This window comes from Xyrauchen texanus, chromosome 7, assembly GCF_025860055.1.
Source record: "Xyrauchen texanus isolate HMW12.3.18 chromosome 7, RBS_HiC_50CHRs, whole genome shotgun sequence".
In the NCBI taxonomy this organism is placed as follows: Eukaryota; Metazoa; Chordata; class Actinopteri; order Cypriniformes; family Catostomidae; genus Xyrauchen; species Xyrauchen texanus.
This window is the reverse complement of record NC_068282.1, coordinates 31,499,549-31,513,550: the sequence shown is the minus strand read 5'-3', so window position 1 is coordinate 31,513,550 and position 14,002 is coordinate 31,499,549. Positions and strand designations below refer to the sequence as shown.

At 43.5% G+C, this 14,002-nt stretch overlaps 1 protein-coding gene across 1 annotated transcript in view; it reads left to right on the top strand.

Annotated features, from left to right (window-relative positions):
* Nucleotides 1-14,002, top strand: part of LOC127646090 (syntaxin-8-like) — a 99,048-nt gene that overhangs the window by 16,154 nt on the left and 68,892 nt on the right. The gene's annotated exons all lie outside the window — the stretch shown is intronic.

Sequence of the window (14,002 nt, the reverse complement as noted above, 5' to 3'; positions counted from 1 at the left end):
CCTTTCACTGCGTGTTTAGAGTAAAATGTTTGGTTTCGTTCTCGTTCCGTATAAATCTCTTTTTAAGGGTCTCTTTTAATACCCTTTATGTTCTTAACATTCAGGTGTTAATAAAGAAAAATAATATTTTTTTGTTATTAATTGTTATTGATTCTATTCAACAAATTAAATAAACATCACAGAAAATGCACACACACACACACACACACACACACACACACACACACACACACACACACACACACACACACACACACACACACACACAATAAATAAATAAATAAAAAGCATACTTCCAAAAAACAATCAAATTGCACATACACACATTTAAAACTAGAGATCCCTCTCCACTACCCCTCCCCGAAAGCCTTCCAAAAAGGCCAAATATCTGCTGCATTTCATATCAAATAACCCCAGCCTTCTATACCCCTTCTTCAAAGGCCACCACCCTCCCCATCTCCGAGCACCACTCATGAAATGAGGGCACTCCAAACAACCTCTAACCCCTGACGCTCGTTTGGACTCAACTACTTATGTGCCCATTTTCAATGTCGATGACCACCCCATTGCCCAAAAGAGAGTTTGGGTGAAAGGGAAAGCTGAGCGCCCAATACATCACACATAAACTCTGAACCTTCAACCAGAACTCCTGGATCTTAACACACCCCCAAAAGACATGGGTTATGTCTCCATCCTCTGATTGACATTGCCAGCAGGTGTGTCTTTTATACCAAGCCTATACATCTAGATGTGGTCCAATAAAATGTATGTAAAATCTTAAATTGCATGAGGCAGACTTGATGTTTTTAGGATTCTAGCCCACACCCCCTCCTCCAAAGTCAAGTTTAGAAATTTCTACTACTTTGGGGGTGCGTGCCACTCCCAAAAAAAGTGCAGATTAGGTGGCGCAGCTGTAAATACTTATAAAATTGAGATCTGGGAATGCCAAAATGTTGAACCAAAATTTCAAAAGGTGTAGGTCATGTAGGTCACCAAGTGTAATAACCCTCCTCACAATCCAATCTGACCAACAGTAAGGGGACTTATTAATACGTAGTTTAGGGTTCAGCCATATGCTCGAGGCTACGTTTAAATAAATATCCGAATTAAACACTCTGTTGCAGTTGAATTTTGGATAACCTTTCTGATAAATGTAATGAAGCCCACCTGTCCACATCACTCAAAAACCTTTTTATTAAGGGATCAAAATTAACTCTGACTAAATCAGACAAATTTACTGGGAATAAAATTCCCAAATACTTAATACCCTGTTTGGGCCACTTGAAGGCTCCCAGCTGAATAGGCGTTACTGGACAGTATGCTGTCATAGCCAAAGCTTCAGGTTTAGACTAATTGATAATTCTGTGGAGGCAAGTCCTAAATCTAGTAGGGTCAGAGACGAATAATAAAATATCATCTGCGTAAAGCAGAAGCTTATGCACCACACCTCCCGCAATCACCCCTGGAAAATCGTCGTCACTGCTAATGGTTCCAGGGCAAGACAGAACAATAATGGGGAAAGAGGGCAACCCTGCCGGTTGCCCCTATCCAGAGTAAAATAATCTGAAATTAGTTAGTTTGTTTGTACTGCCACTACAGGGTGTCTATAAAGTAGCTTTATCCAACCAATAAAAGTACTCACGAACCCATACATTTCCAAAATCTTAAAACGATAATCCCATTCTACCATATCAAATGCATTTTCGCGGTCAAGTGAGAGGACAGCGACCGGAGATTGATTATTCACTACTGACCACATGATATTGATGAGACACCTAATGTTATCAGAAGAGCTATGGCCTCGAATATACCCCCACCTGATCTATATGAATAAGTGATGTCATATCTTCGAAAAGATAAAATTGATTAGCCAGAATTTGACAACATTTTTACATCTAACTGGATCAGGGAAATTTGATGGTAACTTTTACACTCGCTTGGATCTTTGTCATTTTTAAGAATCAGACTGTTCCTGGCTTGTGTTATGGTTATTGGAATCTTTTCATTCTTTAATGATTCCATAGGAACTTCTAGCAAAAGCTAACATAACAGAAAATTATTTGTAAAAGAAATTCCTGCCAATAGGTAGAATGAACACAAAGAATGTGTAGATTCATTCTCAGAACTGTCTCAAAGATGTGATCCTCCACAAAACAGATTCCAGCCGATATAAATCCATCCAGTTTTCTCGGATAGACAAATTAATGTTCAGTGAGCCAGCTGTTATGAGTTCAGCAGATGACGTAATCATTCCAATGTCCCGTAGAAATCCTCCACAAAACAAAGAATAATGAACAGATGCAGCCACAGCTGTTTTGAAGCAGTGCTAGTCAACAAAAATGCTCCAGCCGCTAGGTGGAACCAACACAAAAAGTAACAAAACAGGAATCCCGGTTCCCCGGATTGTCAAGTCAATTCACTCAGAGGCTGCATAAAAGTATATACCATGACTTATTCAGTCCGTCAACTTTATAAAAGACATCCTTTGTGTGAGCATGTAGGTATTTTGTGGTCATCCGTAGTGTCCACTCTCAATCTGGCCGGGAACTACAGTGCAAAATTTATCTTCCATCAGTGCAAAAGTTTCTTTAAGGAAAAGTTTTATTCACAAAACAAACTCCAATGCAAAAAAGAAACAAAAATGATACCCAGCTTCCTCAAAAGCCAGAGTAAGTACAGCTAGTCGACCCACTCACATTAGAAACACCCAATGGTATACTCGCCCATTGATTCTATAAAATTGTCTGATTGGGACATGTAAATACTTTGTAACCATCCTTCGTTTCTATTCTCAACTTGGCAGGAAACATCAATGCAAAAACGATCTTATGTTGATGCAAGAGTTTCTTGCATTCCCTGAACCGATCGCATTTTTCTCTTGTCAAAGTCCGGGAACAAGAAAATATTATGATTCTTCCAAGAAAGCTTTCCTTTGCTCCTCGCCTGGCGCAACATGAAATCTTTATCGGATGATCTCAGAAATGTGGCCAGGATTGATCTGGGCCTTTCTCCCTCAGCAGATCTCCGTGAGCTCGCTCGGATTCCAGCTTATGGCCTGTTATGTCGAGCAAACTTTGGAAAAGCTTGTTGTAAAGCAGTTCAATTGAAAGGAGGTGGCGAGAACTGGCTTGACAATATAAATAATAGTTTAATGAAGAAATACACGAAAAACACATGAACGTAAACAGAAAGCAGCTGCGTGTAATTCTCTCTCTCGCTCTCTCTCTCGAACCGCCTTTATCCTTCCCACGCCCTCATCAGGCTGATTGAGGACCGGGCCTGCGTTGTTCTAGCCTGGCCCCGCTCTCCTCTGCTCTACACTCCCGGCGTTGCCTCAGGCCGGGGAGCCCCCGGCATGACGTACATCCCCCCATCTCCTCTCCGGGCCTTGCGCCCTGTCTGCCGGCATGTCATCCCCACCTTGCTTGACCTGGGAGGAGGCAGGAGGGTAAAAACAACTAAACAAAATAGGCGAGGGATAAAGGCCAACATGGAGCGACAGAGAGAGAGACAGAGGAGAGAGAGGGGAAAAAATAAACTCACTCACCTAGCCTCTCAGGTAGACGGCAGCCTCTTCTCCCCGGGCAGACCGGAGTCAGACTAACCCCCAGTGGACAGAACACCCCTCCATGTTCTCGGCGACCTGTGGGGACTCTCCTCCGCCCCTGGCAGCGGCCCTACCACTCCAGGCAGTTGGGGAGTCACTTCGCTCACCCCCTCGCGGACGCCGGTCTTCTCGACTCCTCTGCATTTCTGTGGGATGACAGGGCACTCATCTGCCCCTGGCAGCGGCTCATTTGCTCCAGGCGGTCGAGGAGTCCAGTCCCAACTCGCCTCGCAGATGTCGGCCGTTCTCCGCGGTCGGGCTAATTAGTCCCCCGGCAGATGGCAGTGGAATTCCCTTGGGTGGACGGCAGTGTCGAGGATTCTGCTACGGGCATCACTCCTCCTCCTTAAAGCAGTTTAATGGAAAGGATGAGGCGAGAACTGGCATGACAATATAAATGATAGTTTAATGAAGAAATTAACGAAAAACACACAAACATAAACACATAGAGCAGCTGCCTGTAATTCTCTCTCTCGAACCATCATCACCGGCAACCTTTATCCCTCGCGCGCCCCCATCAGGCTGATTAGAGACCAGGCATGCGCTGTTCCAGCCTGGCCCCGCCCACCTCCGCTCTACACTCGTCTAGGAATTTCACCATATCTCTGCCCTCCTCATGCTCAGAAATTTTAACAATTTGGATGTTATTCATGCAGCTTCTATTGTCAAGATTTTCAAGAACATGTTGCAAATCAACTTTGGTCGTTGATTCCCTCTCCAATGACTCCAGATAATCGATTCGTTTCTCAACATCTGCCACTCTTTTAACTAACTTTATTTTATTTTTATGAATTTTATTTCCATCGCCGTAATCAATGTATGTATTACAGCGAGATCCTCCAAGTCAGCAAGTACCTTCGTCAGCATCACCGACATGTTGGCCTGTCGGGGCTTTCATCCTGAATGCTTAGGTGTTTTTAATGTCTCCTTATCCCAAGGATTTTTATTTATTTTCCATTTTTTACCTCAAAGAGCAAATGTGTATTAAATTTCACCAGATTATAACATGAGAATAATAAAAAATTTAGCAAATTGCACAGAGCTCATCTCTCACATGCTTCTTGTCACGTTACTCACAAAAAAAGAAACATTTAATTCTAACAAAGATGCTGTGTGACCCACTCTCGTTAATATGAGCTCAACCCAAACAAAAACCTGAACTGCTGGTATTCGTAAAAAAAAAAATTATTAGCACTTTAATACTTGTAAATAGTACAAGAAATGCAGAGCAATATCGCCAAGCGATTACCGAAATGAGTGAAGACAGTGAAGCTTGTGCGAGATACAGAAGTCAAGTGGAGGCAAGACTGAGAAGTGATAGATTTCACTTAAGTTCTGTAACATTTGTCTGGAACCACAAACATGGATATTATAAAAATAAATTATGCATAGAAAAGAGTGTCAAAAATTTTCACCATTCTGTGTAAGTTTGATTCAAACATTGATAGTTCATTCATCTTGTGATGCATTTAGCACTGCTGCAGTTTATATAAAACCACTTACTCCTCAACGCTCTTTATTATTCGCAAGTAAACTGATTCCTTATCAAATTGGATGAAGTTTTCACAAAGGCGAGACAAAGAGACCCAAGAGCAGAGGAACAGTTCAGAGGATTTATTAACAATAATTTATAACTTCAGCAGATCCAGGTGAAGTGTGGAGATCCTGGCACCGACTGCATTAGAAGTTGATGGGTGTGTTTGTCGATGAGTGCGTGCTGACCGTGCAGTGAGCAGATTTGTGAGGAATCCTCCATTGAAGAGATGTTGACGAAGAGAACAGGCGTACTGCAAACATGAAGGCAACCACACTCTTGACACTTGAGCAGAGACAGCCAACCAAAACAAATACATGAGACAGTACCAACTAGGCAGAGAGAGTGAGGTAAGTTACTTCAACACCAAACAACAATCTAGCAAAGAACAGGACACAATGAAGGCATTAAATGGGCAGTGAATTATTGGAGAGACAGGTGCTGCTAGCACGCTAATTAATGGTGTGATCAGAAACGCTGATCGCACATTCTTTACAGTGCCAGAGACACCTGAGGGAGAAAAATAACAAAACAAACAGAACAGACTGATGAACTCTCTGGAACCGTGACAGCATGTCTCCTGGCGTCCCCAGCAGAATTACCTTGCCAGAGGTGGAACTGGTCTATGAGGGCGCAGTCCAGAATCTCTCTTCAGGTCCATAACCCTCCCAATCAACCAGGTACTGGAAACCTCTCCCCCTCCACCTGACACCAAGGAGGCGGGACGGGTGTGGTGAGATGTAAATTGGATCGTAAAACCAGTTTGATTTTGGAAACATGAAAACGGATGGATGCGTTTGAGGTAAAGAGGTAATCTTGAGTCTAAGCTTAGGGCTTAGACCGGTGCAGGTTCGCTTACCTCTTCACATGAGCGTCAATCCGTATGAGGGCTTCTCTGGTGGCTTTCCAGGTGCGCCAGCACCTCTGCATTAAGGCATGAAGGAATGGGACCTGAACGTCAGGCTCTTGAGCGGGGAACAGAAGGGGCTGGATGTTCTTAGATCCCGGGTGATACGAAAAGGTGAAGTTTAAACGGGTGAATAATTGTGCCCAGCGAGCCTGTCTAGAGTTAAGACGTTTAGTGCTGCGAATGTACTCTAGGTTCTTATGATCAGTCCAGACCAAGAATGGTATCCCCGAACCCTCTAACAAATGATGCCACTCGCCCAATGCCAGCTGGACAGCGTACAATTCTCTGTTACCAATGTCGTAGTTCTAATCAGCTGGTGTCAAGCAGTGTGGAGAAAAGGCACATGGATGCATCTTTCCGTCCGAGGAAGAGTGTTGTGACAGGACACCTCCGACACTAACCTCTGACACATCTACCACAAACTGACATATACAGGGTCGGGAGATATCAAAATTGGCATGGTAGAAAAACGCTTTTTTAATTTAGAAAATGCGGCCTCTGCCCGTGAGGATCAACAAAAGTCAGTGCGGGTGGAGTCAGAGGCATGGCGAGTAGGGTTTAATTAAGAATAAACCTACGATAGAAATTGGCAAACCCCTGAAACCTCTGAAAAGCCTTTCGAGAATCTGGGGTTGGCCAATCGGAGATGGCTCTGATCTTTGCAGGATCCATGCACACTTCATTGGTCGAAACAATGAACCCCAGGAACGGAACCAACTGTGCATGAAAGCCGCACTTCTGTACCTTGACGAACACCTAATTCTCTTGCAGTCGCTGAAGCATCTGCCTGACGTTCTGAACATTGTCATTGATTTATTGGGACAAGATCAGAATATTATCTAAATGGACAAACACAGAAGAGTCAACCATGTCTCAAATTACATCATTCACCTGAGAACGGGGCTGGACGGTTGATGCAAGCTCTCTGAGCGTTCAAAACATGGTGAACCGCTGGAGCCAGTGAGGGCGTTTCCTTGATGAAACTGAAATCTGGAGGCTGGTGGAGTTGTTGAGGTGAGCTCAGCGAGCTGCGACGCCATCATCTCCAAAGCCTGGTTAGAAGTGGAGATCCTGCTGACTTCCCAGTAAGGCTTCCTGCTGAGACAGGGCGGAGAAAAGTGTAGATTCTTCTGCTGGGTCCATCCTGCTAGAGACGAGACAAAGAGACCCAAGAGCTGAGGAGCAATTCAAAGGATTTATTAACAATAAATTACAACTTCAGCAGATCCAGGTGAAGTGTGAAGGTCCCCACACCAACTGCATTTGAAGATTATGGGTGTGATTGTCGATGAGTGCGCACCGACTGTGCAGTGAGCAGATCCGTAAGGAATCCATCCTGAAGAGTGTGTTCATAGGCGACTGTATGCGTTGTTGTAGTCAGGAACAGATTCGTGAGGAATCCCTGTTGAAGAGATGTGGATGAAGACAACAGGCGTACTGGAATAAACTGGAAGGCAACCAAACTCCCGACATGCAGGCAGAGACGGGCAACTAAAACAAATTCTCGACAGGACCATCTAGGCAGAGTTAGCAAGGTGAGTTACTTCAACACTAAACATTAATCTAGCAAAGAACAGTTGAAAGACACAATGAAGGGGCTTAAATGGGCAGTGAATTAGTGGTGAGACAGGTGTGATCAGCATTCCCATGGGAACACTGATTGTTCCCATGGAAACACTGATCGCATATGCCGACAGCAGTGCCAGAGACACGTGAGAAAGAGAAATAACAAAACAAACAAACAGAACAGACTGACAAACTCACTGGAACTGTGAAAGTAGTACCAGCAATTCTTGGCATTGTGAATGAGTTTGTGTCCTACATTGATTGATCATCATTTTTTTTATTATATTATAATTATATACTATTGAGCACTACTGCAGTTTATATAAGAACAACCTATCCTACATAATCTTCATTTTTAGAGGCAAAACAACTGATTCCTTGTCAAATAAGAATGATATCTTAGTTTTACTGACAATATATCTAATTTGTTATCAGATTTTTTAAAGCAATGGCCAGTTGTAAAGCCAATAAATAACGTTATAGCCATCGGCAGTAGGATCACTACTATTAACACTGAATACAGAGACTAGTGACATCAAAGTCTCTGACAATGTGAACGAGGCTTGAGCCACACACAAGGCACACTTCACTTTGACAGAAACACTGAAAGTACTTATAAGCTCACCCTTTTGCGGTTGTGTGAACACGGGATCACGATTTTAGTTTTAATGTAATTAATTGTGCAACCTTCATGGATATCATACCGATGTCTCGCGCATCAAAATTTTTTGGTTTTAAAGCATTTTATATGGTTTACCCTTTGTAAATGCATAATACAGGAAGCACCGGGAGAGAGACACAGCTTGTCAGTGATCCAATACCCTCTTGAAACCGCGGAAGTGAATCTGCACTGCGTAATAGAAAATTGAAGTTTGCAGAGGTTTATTGACAATTATATATTAATCTAAATGCTTAAAAATGCTTAAAATGTATAAATATTTGGGGAATATTTGTTTTTCCTTCTGATTAAGCCAAATGTAATGTCTGATTTCAACAGAAAATGTAAGTATGGCCTACATTATTAATTTGAATACGCATTTACTGCCATTGAGTTATTTTCTAATTGCTCATATGGCCCAGTATCGTTTTTGTTGTTATTGATGAATAATCTAGTCATAACTGGCAACTTTTATCTTTATCAGGGATAGTACAATATTAATGATAAGGTTAAATTGTATTTAGTCTTTGATTTACTTATTTGGTTTTGTGTCGATAAAGTGGTACCTGAGCCTACTGATTGTGCTGTGGGGGTACTTGAGTATAAAAAAGGTTGGGAAACACTGGTCTAGGACACATGAAGAGACTGAGCTCAAATTAGTAGCCTGTGACCTCATCTAAAGGTCACAGCTGCTTTTACCTTTTCCCACAGTGTTGTTCAATCTGTCTGACCCAGCCAGTAAAGTGAGACTTGCTAGAGTGGGGGAAAACAGATAGAGATACATATTTATACATTTTTTAACTGGAATATTTTTTCCACTGTGCTAATTTTTGCTGAAATAAAACCCTTTCTCAGAATAATCAGCCACATTAGCTATGTTTCCATCCAAGTTGTGAATTTAATATAAATCCATAATATCAGAAAAGCAATGTGTGCCACGTTTCAATCCTATGTGTTCAAAACTAAATTGGCTCTTCTTTAGAAATTGTAGCCTCTGTGACTCTTTTGTTAATAAAATACTTGTGGTTTAGAGAATGAACATAAAGCATTCTAGAAGAACTTGCCTCATGTCTGAGAGTGACAGTGTATCACACAGTTGTCCAAAATTGTATGGAAAAACACATTGTGCAAGCTCCTGTTTTCCATTCCCAAGATGGTGATTTGTACTTCCAAGCTCCAGAGAGGACAAAAACACAATTGAAGTAGAGTAGTCCATAAAACATTTGTCTAAATTTGCCTGTGTTTCATTTGAACACAAGTGCAAATGCAATTTGGAAACTTTCATAATCTTCTCAAAGTGTCATTATCAATGACTAGCAGCTATAATATTCTTTAGTTGTCTGTTCCTCACACAAAGCTATCTTAATGCTTCAGAAGACTTCAAGTCAAGTGGTTTTTATTGTCGTTCAACCATCTAAAGTTAGTACAGTACAAAGCGAAACGAGACAACTTTCCTCCAGGACCATGGTGATACATAAATCAACATAGGACAAACACAGAACCACATGAGACTACACAGACTAAATAACATTTCTACATAAAGTGCACATGCAAACGTGTGCAAAAAGTACGGGACATTACAATAAGTTACTAAAAGGAACAGGACAATTGGCACAGTAAGAGACAGTGCGGCGCCGACCAGTACACATTTGTAATCGAGTAGTGCAAAAAGATGATCATTTCTAAAATGCTAAATGTAAACATAACATATGGACATAGCAGTTATTGAGGTAGCAGCCAGGTATAAAGTGACAATTAATTAAAGTGCAACTCTGGACATGTGCAAATGTTGGATGGTGTACAGGTGTGGGTGTGTGTGTCAGTCCAGTCCCTGAGTATTGAGGATTCTGATGGCTTGGGGGAAGAAGCCGTTACACAGTCTGGCAGTGAGGGCCCTAATGCTTCGGTACCTCTTACCAGATGGCAATAGAGGATTTAGGGGTGGGAGATGTGCTTTCCTCAGCCTTCGAAGAAAGTAGAGACGCTGCTGGGCTTTCTTGGTGATAGAGCTGGTGTTGAGGGACCAGGTGAGGTTCTCCACCAGGTGAACACCAAGGAATTTTGTGCTCTTGACGATCTTCACAGTCAATTTTCACCGGAGAGTGTTCACTATGTGCTCTCCTGAAGTCAACAACCATCTCTTTTGTTTTGTCCACATTCAGAGACAGGCTGTTGGCTCTACACCTGTCCGTTAGCCGCTGCACCTCCTCTCTGTATGCTGACTCGTCATGCTTGCTGATTTGACCCACCACAGTCGTGTCATTGGCGAACTTGGCGATGTGGTTCGAGCTGTGCATAGCTGCACAGTCGTGAGTCAGCAGAGTGAACAGCAGTGGACTGAGCACACATCCCTGGGGGGCCCCAGTGCTCAGTGTGGTGGTGGTGGAGATGCTGTTCCTGATCCGGACTGACTGAGGTCTCCCAGTCAGGAAGTCGAGGATCCAGTTGCAGAGGGAGGTGTCCAGGCCCAGCAGGTTCAGCTTTCCAATCAGGTGCTGAGGAATGATTGTGTTGAATGCTGAGCTGAAGTCTATGAACGGCATTCGAACGTATGAGTCCTTTTTATCTAGATGGGTGAGGGCCAGATGGAGGGTGGTGGCGATGGCGTTGTCTGTTGAATGGTTAGGACGATATGCAAACTGCAGTTGTTCTAGTGAGGGGGCAGCTGGGTCTTGATGTGCTTCATGATGAGCATCACGAAGCACTTCATGATGATGGGTGTGTGACGGAACGGTATTCATTGAGGCAAGACACTGAAGACTTCTTTGGCATGGGGACGATGGTGGTGGCCTTGAAGCACGTTGGAACGACGGCGCTGCTCAGAGAGTTGTTGAAGATGTCTGTAAGAACATCTGCCAGCTGGTCTACACATCCTCTAAGCACTCTGCCAGGAATGTTGTCTGGTCCAGCAGCCTTCTCTCACATCGGCCATGGTAAGACAGAGCACCTGGTCGTTGGGAGGAGGGGTGGTCTTCCTTGTCACCACGTCATTCTGCACCTCAAACCGAGCGTAGAAGTTGTTCAGTGCATCTGGAAGGGAGGCATCATTGTCACAGGCAACTGATGTTGTCCTGTAGTTGGTGATGGCCTGGATGCCCTGCCACATGCTCCGCATGTCGCCACTGTCCTGGAAGTGACTGGATTCTCTGTGCGTGTGCGCGCTTTGCCTCTCTGATGGCCCGGGAAAGTTTGGCCCTTTATGTTCTTAGGGCTGCCTTGTCACCTACTCTTAAGGTGGAGTCTCGGGTCCTCAGCAGCGCATGCACCTCCGCAGTCATCCACGGCTTCTGGTTTGAGCGTGTGGTGATGGTCTTAGAGAAAGTGGCATCATCAATGCACTTGCTGATGTAGCTTATCACTGATGCTGTGTATTCCTCCAAGTTGGTAGAGTCGCCATATATTGCAACCTCCCTGAACATGGAGTCAGTACACTCAAAACAGTCCTGAAGAGCAGAGATGGCTCCTGCAGGCCAGGTTTTCACCTGCTTCTGAAGCGGTTTTGTGCACCTGACGAGCATTCTGTTTGCTGGAATTAGCATAACAGAGATGTGGTTTGAGTAGCCGAGGTGGGGGCAGGGCTCAGCCCGGTATGCTCCAGGGATGTTTGTGTAAACCAAGATCAAGCGTGTTCGTCCCTCTCATTGCAAAGTCCACATATTGATGGAATTTAGGGAGCACTGTCTTGAGATTTGCGTGGTTGAAATCTCCATGACAATAAACAATCCGTCAGGGTGAGCGTTCTGCAATTCGCTAATAGCCCCATACAGTTCAACGAGCACTTCCTTAGCTTTAGCGCTGGGGGAATGTAAACTCCGGTTATTATGACAGTGGTGAATTCCTGTGGTAAATAAAGGTCTGCATCTAACAGTCACAAGCTCCAACAACAATGTGCAAGTCTGTAGCTACTGCTCAGAGTTCTTGCACCATTCCATGTTGATGTAAATACACAAGCCACCACCGCGAGTCTTGCCGCACATTGCTGCATTTCTGTCGGCACAAAACGAGGCGATCCCGTCTAGTTGAATGCCGGCATCCGGAACTCTCTCACTGAGCCGCGTCTCTAAACTCATGCTGCATAGTCTGCTGGAGTCGGATGGAGCTTCTCCTGCAGATCATCATGCAGCTTGGTTGTTGTATGAATCTTAGATTTTAATAGTGTTTGGCGATGGTAAACACGAACACCGGTTGCTCCGATGTCCATGTGCCGTAAAAGTCTGGCTAACTAACAAAAATAGCACCATTTTGGATCTGGAGCGGCCGCTGCGTGCTACCGCGCCACCATCTTGGATCAAAACTTGGTATGTCCTATGGAATCATTAAAAAAAAAAAAAAAAACTTTTATGGTGTATTGTTGTCCTTTTTGGGAGCACTTTGGATGTATAAATCACCATCATCATTCTTGTATAGAAAACGGAAGCTTGTACATCCGGCCTAGCATCGTTTTTTTTCACGGGAGATAGGTGGTATATACAATGAAATTAATACTTCGATAACACACTGAAGCTGATGTCGTCTTGAGTTGTTAACTAGTTACAGTGGTAAACAGCTGCTGCTTGTGTTGATGACACAATTGGACTGCGGTTCAGACCCAAATAATATGATGTGAATAGAGATCAGCGGGGCAGGGGGAGGTGGTTGAACTCTTGTTCGGACCAAGCAATGCACCTAATGGATAATTATTTCAGTTCAAATTTCACTGTTCGTGCGGAGCTTGTGTCTAAAAGAAGTACTGATGCAAGTTCACCTCCTCAGTCTTGCTTTTCTTGGCATGGTGAAGGTTGCCAACAATACTTTTTTCAGGGGGCAGCATAATGACTATGGACCACTGCCAATGTCACTACTCTATTCCTCTGTCTGCTTCAGCAGTTGGCTCCTTGAAAACTTTGGACAGTTCAAATGTTTCAGATGTCTAATTTTATACTTTTCTTGTATAGAGATGAGCACTGCAGTTAGCAAAAGAGTGTGGCTAGAAAAATAATAGAGCTATTTTGTAAGCATGTCCAGAGTTTAATTATATATAATAAGCTTTTCTTTTTTTTTTTTCATTTTTCGAAGCCTAAACAAATCACAGGTTCTTCATTATAGTGACCTTCTAGTGTAGACTAATGCTGGGAATTGCAGGCACTTGGCTGCTTCTCTCTGTCTCTGACCCGTCTTGGCCTATACGGGGCTCAAGTTGATTGATTTAGTCTGCTTCTTTCCTCCCCCCAACTAAACATAGGAGAGAGAAAGAATAATTTGAATAAGACCTCAATTTTTCTCCCCTCTCTTTTTAAAGTGAGCAGCGTTAGTGTTTCCTACGACAGCACCCTGGATCAGGCATTTAGAGAGCCGTAACTGAGATGCATGGTCTCTCTGTTTCAAAGGCTTATGTTTGAGAGCTGATAGAGCTGTGGTGCTGTTCTACTGTGCTGTTGTTCTACTGTGCTGTCTCACAAAACTCTCCTGGATTTTAGCTGTAAGAGTCTTTCTCTTGCAGATATAATGCCTCTCCCATGTGCGTATTAGAATTCAGCTCACCTGTGGAAACCAGCCCACAGAAGAACTGTCACAGACGGAAAAGGATGGCTTAAACAGGCTCCTTTGTCTCAAGGCACACAGAGAGAGAGAGAGAGAGAGAGAGAGAGAGAGAGAGAGACAAAATTCAGCGGAAAGGATTCCTTCCAAAATGCTGTAAAATTGTGCTCCTGAAGCACGTTATATTCAGACAGTTTAAACAGCACATGT